This window comes from Calidris pugnax, unplaced genomic scaffold (genome assembly GCF_001431845.1).
Source record: "Calidris pugnax isolate Ruff unplaced genomic scaffold, ASM143184v1 scaffold68, whole genome shotgun sequence".
NCBI classification, from domain to species: domain Eukaryota; kingdom Metazoa; phylum Chordata; class Aves; order Charadriiformes; family Scolopacidae; genus Calidris; species Calidris pugnax.
Window position 1 is genome coordinate 3,779,672 of NW_015090921.1, and position 5,723 is coordinate 3,785,394.

The window sequence follows — 5,723 nt, forward strand, 5'->3', positions numbered from 1 at the left end:
CTTGGGAGTGGTGTCTGAGAAACAACGACCCACAGAGGTGGTAGGTACCGTTCCCATGCCTTGGTATCTCCCACCCTTTCATCTGCCCAGACTTCAGGGCTCAGGGGAGAGCCATCAGGTCTTGCTGCAGCAGCAGTGGTGGTCCCAAGGCTTGGGGAGGGTTGGGAAGGGGGATGCAGCCTGTGTGGACACCTGGAGAGACAACCACGGCATCAGGTGTGGTGGGAGTGAGATCATCACCCGCTCAGTCACCCAGAGAGCAAGGCAGGGTGTAACCTGAAACTGGGTTCCAGCTGGTCAGACTGGTTTGGGGTTTGGGTCTGAAACCAAAAGCAGACACTATTCTTCAAACAGGAGTTGCTCTAGCTGTGTCTCCAGGCTGGTGATCCGCTCAGGCACTGTAATGTAAAGTTAGCTAAATGTAAATTTGGCTAATTGGCAATGAATACGTATGGGAACCAGGAGAACCTGCCCCTGCCTCACTGACCTGGCGGCGCTGGGGCTTTGAAGGCTTTTCCCCCTGCCCTCTGCTCTGCACTGTGGGCTTTGCTCTCCCACTGCCACCTCTCTCTTCCTCCACTCCTGACCTACACCAGCTCTCCCGACCCGCTTGCTTGTGTCTACGTTACCCCTTGTGTCCCCAGCCCCAGGAGATGGTCTCTGCTCAGCCGGTGGGGTCACCAGTCCCAGCAGGGTGCAGGGGGGACCCTGTTTGAAACCAAAGCAGCATCTCTTGAGAGTCTCCAAGGAGAGAAGGCTACGTGTATTCCAGCCTCTTTCACATCTTTGCCTCTCCTGGTGGAGACACCACGGTCACCACGGCCCTGGTGAGGTCTGCAGGTCCAGCCAGAGCCCTCCCCTTTGCTTTGCAGCTTGCAGACCACTTTCTGCCCCAAAAGCCAGACCTGGCTCCCACTTGGCACCCTCTGTGGCAAGGGGACTTGCTGTTCTGGGGTGTGGGGACCGTGAGCAGGGCCACCATCTCGGTATGGTGGGACCCGGGGGAGCTCAGGAGCGCAGCTGGCAGCGGGGCCAGCCCCAGGCAGTGATGCTGTGATGCTGTGCCCCAGGCAGTGATGCTGTGCCATGCTGTGCCATGCCATTCTGCACGCCCACGCCTGCAACCATGCACACCAGGCATCTGCATTCCCCGGGTTTTACCGTGTGGGGTCACTCGGGCTGCACCAGCAGGTCCCGTGTGGGGTGGCTGGGGAAAGGCCCTGCACCTCTGCCACCCCCCAGGGTGGACATCCCACCCCTCCGTGCTGCGAGGCACAAGGGTGTCCACTCGCTGGGAAATCCCAGCTCTTTAAAAGGGGTTTGTTTTTCAGACAGGAATGGGAGCCCAGATGTTGAAACTTTCTGCAAAATTCAAGTCTCCTTCCCCCCCAAAAAGAACTGAAAACTGCCTTGCTATCATCTGGTTAAGAAACGCATCTTTCGGTGAAAACTGAGCTTCTTTGTTTCACCTGTGTTTCAGCTGTGCCTGAAGGTGACAAATCCTTGCTCTTCCCCCAGCTGTGGCCAGAAACAAGCAATTAGGTGCAGTTGCTGGTCGTTTGGGGGCAGAGCTGCTCTTCCTGGCTTGGAGCTCCCCAGCTCCTCAGCCCAACACTCCAGTGCAGCTGCTCTGTGGTGCAGGATGGTCCTGGGGGTCTGGAGCTGGCCCCTTGTCCTTGCAGCGGGTGCAGATGATGTCTTCCTCACTGAGGTTGGTGTTTTTGAGGGGGGTGTTTGCTCAGCTTACAGAGCCAGGCTCTGACAAAGCCCCGGGAGCTGCTGCCCACTGTGATGCTCCACCGAGGGAAACCTGTCACCTCTTCGTAAGTGTCCAATCTGACTTCTTGGTGGTCTCCACCTCTGCAGAAGGAAGACCACCGAGCCCCTCATCCTCTCTGGGCCAGCAAAGCCATTCACCTTCGCCTTGCTCTGACCATGAGGACCTTCCTGAGGCCTTGGCTGAGCTTTTGGCTGAGTTCATCCCAGTGGGCTTGGGGGGGACCTGGTGGGCTTTATGTGGCTGCTGGGCTGGATGCAGGAAGCACTAGCTCACAGCTAAATATGGGGTGTCTCCGGCTTCCCTGTGGCACCATGGCTCTGTGGATAAACACAGCAGCCACCCCAGCATGACAAGGGATGGCTTCCCAGTGGCAGGCCGGAATAGTGTCCCCCATAAAAAAGCCAAAGTGATGTGATTCGGAAGGCTTTGAGGTCAAGAAGTTTATTCAGGTTAAAAAGAGAGCTCTAAAACTGGTGTGGAGGGGGGGAAGAATGGTGTTGTCTGCAAGCTCTGCATAATGTAAAGAGAAATCTTGAATGTTGGTTTTCCCCTTTTTACCACAAGCATTAGGAATGACCAGATTTCCTCCTTCTGAAGTGTGCTTTGAGCTCCTAAATGGAGCAGATGCAGATCTGAAGTGCCATGGCCAGACCAGAACGTAGTGAGCAAACATTGCTTGCTGAAGTAGTGCTCGTGTGGGAAAATAGCTTTTGAAAACTTCCCAAACACTTCTTTCCCCCCCCCCCCCCCCGGAGAGACATTGGAAGTACTCTCCCTTGGTCATCGGGCACAGAGCTGGATGTCCCTGTGACAGCTTGTAGTCACCGAGAAATGCAGTCAGCTCTAGGACCTACAGCAGATCCGATCTCTTCTGCAGCATGTAAAAGGGCACGGAGGAGCCCTTCTGCAGGGAAGCTTGGCTGACCGGTGTCATGGGGAAATGAGTGTTTCCTGGGCAAGGTGCCACCTGAGGCGTGACGGAGTTTCTGTGGCCCTTAGTCAACGGTTGCCTCTCCGAGATGTCCTCATCTCCAGCTGTGTCAGGAGTTTTGAAACTCCCTGTCGGTTCCTGTAACAGCTCTGGGAGATTTCGCCGAGGCCAGACCCAACGTTTAATTACCATCTTCTCTAAGTTGCCCAGAGCCAGCCTACATGAGAGGACATACAGGATGATAGCGAGCAGCTGAGGCTGGGAGCCCCGCTGGAGCCAGCCAGGCGCTCCGGAGAGAAGAGGGGAAAATTTCCACAGGTCTCACTGTGCAGACAAAGCGTCTGTGTCTTTGTTCCCTGCCCTGACACACCTGGCCCACACGCCGGCTGCTTCAGGATTGTTAAAAACATATTTGTGACACCGGTCGAAGCGAAGCGTTGGCCCAGGAATGTGAGCTGCTGAGACTCCCCTGGCCAGAAACTCTGCTTTAAATTCTTAACATCCCTCTCACCTAGACATGGTGGGAGCCCTTCCCTCCCACCGAGCTCTGCTGCCCGCCTCCTGCACTGACTGCTGCATTTTCTTATTTATTAGGGGGTTGTCCAGCCAGAGAAGTTGCCCGGTGTGGTTTGCCAGCCTCCTTGAGGTGTCCCCAGGAGGAGGCAGCAATATCTTTACATCCCACCAGCTGTTGTTGCCTTGGAACCAGCAGGGACTTTGCCTGCTGCTGGAGATGGGTGATAAGACGGTGAGATGCCCCACACCCCTCTGAGCCCCATAAGATGCAAGGTCCTGTTCCCTTCCTCCCTGTCCGTTACCATATCTGAACTTGCTCCAGTCTCTTGATCCATCTCCAGGGCAGAGAAGAGCTGGTACCACCTTCAGAAGACCAGAGAATTGATGTCAGGTCTCCCAAACCTCTTGTGGGACCTCTGTGCCCCGGGTCTGCTTCCCCTCCGTTTGATGTGTGTTATATATATATTTGGGGTCACCAGTCCAGCAGCAAAGACCTGCGAGTGAGACTTTTAAAAACATGTATGTGGGTGCTTCTCCCTCTTGTTTTTATCCATTTGGATCAGTTTCCCAGATTTTTTTGGCTGAATTCTACTCCTCTCCCCAGCACACACACGATGTTTTGACAGAAATAAGAGATTTTTGTGTGTGTGTAATCAGAGGGCTTCAGGCAGAAGAGCCTTCATTAAAACCAAAGCAACCCAAAACAGTCCTTTTGTAGGGTGTCATCAAATTTGGAAGCTGGTAGCCATGCCTGCCAAGCTTTGCCACACAACCCTTTTCTCTGCCTTGGTGGCAGCTGCAAATCTGTATCAGAGGATGAAGGGGCATTTGTGACACGCTTGAGGAGGCCCAGCAACAGAGGCAGATGCTTTGGGGAGCTGTGGGGTCATTGCATGGACCATGGACGGTGTGGCCCCAGAGCTGAGCAGGCGGGAGCTGCTGCTGAGGATACAACACTTATTCTAATGTCCTTGCTGGAGGTTTTTTGGTGCACGAAGTTTCTGTTAAACCAGTTTGAACTGGTTCTCTCTCATATTTAGAAACTATCCCTTCTTATGCTGTAGAATTACACCCTGTCAACAAATCTTCCTGTCCCTCTCATCCTTGTATTTCGGGAGAGGGGGAAGCCTTTTCCCCTTTATCCCAAAGCCTGGGCTCATCTGTTTTAAATGGAAAACAGATTTGCCCAGGAATTGCCTCTTGCCTGCCGTGCCTTCTGCTAACTGGTCCTTCCACCACCCCTCTGCTGCTCAGCCATGCCATTTCCACCCTCCTGCCTATCTCCCCGCTGTGACGGGATGGATCAGGGACAGGATCTGCTCAGAGCACAACCACGAAGGTAAAGAGAAGAGCTGGCACAACGTGTGTGCCCACATCATTCTTCCCATCACCTCGTATACACGCACATTCTCAGCCAGCAAGGCTTTATCTCCTTCCTTTTCTGTTGCATTCCCATCACATTACTGTCTTAAGCACACAAGGCTGTAAAACCCATGCAAATACCTGGCCATCAAGAAAATGAGTAGGCATCTGAAGGGCTCTGCTTGGAAATAGTCCATGAGGGCAGATACTGCCATTTGAATACTAAAAGCATTGTGTACCGTGGAAACTTCCCACTGTTGGCCAACTCTGGGGCGATGGGTGAGGTCCAGAAGGAAGCCCAAGTACTAAGAAAATAGCTGTTTGTTATCACCAGTATTGTTTCACTGCTAGGGCTGTGCTTTCTCCACAAGGCCCTGGATGCAAAGAACTGGTCTAAGATCTCACGTGCTGTATCTCACGGCCGATGTTTCACAATCCGGTGCAGCTTCTCCCAGATTCTGCTGGACGTGTTTGTCTCCATGCACTGGAGGTGAGCTGGACTCCCTCACGTGGGTGCTGGTCCTTGTGTCACCAAGCATCACCCCGGTCATCTTGGTGGGACAGGCTGGAAGGGATGTTTTGATTATCTTTCAGCCAGGCTGTTCCTCTGTGTTGGTGGGAGCCTCGAGCCAAGGGTGCAAGTCAGGGCAGGACCCCTGTGTGAGCAGACCCCTGCAGAGCTGGTGGTGGAAACTGAGCCCACAGCATCACAACTCTGTGTCCTACATCCAGCCTGGGCTGAAGGGGGAGACCCATGCTCTGGCTTCTTTCATTACATTGGCACAGCCGCTTCTCCCCTGCCCCAAAACATCCTGGCAAAAAGCTATTTGCTTTTCAGGAATTTGTTATTTTGCTAGTGCAGCTCCTTGAACCAACTCCCCGGGGCATCAGCTGAGCAGGCAGGAGAAAACCTACAGGAGCATGCCTTGGAGAGCATCTCTGAGGGAAGCTCACCCAGAAACGTCAAGCCATACCCATCAGCCCTGACATCTCCCCTCGCTCCGCGTGCCCCCATTCTACAGCACTGGACTGAGGGTCTAGAAAACCACATCCAGCTTCTCCTTGTTGTCCTGCAACTCACATCCCTGCTTGGTGTCGCATCCCTTCATCAGCAGATGGGGAGTAACTTGTCCA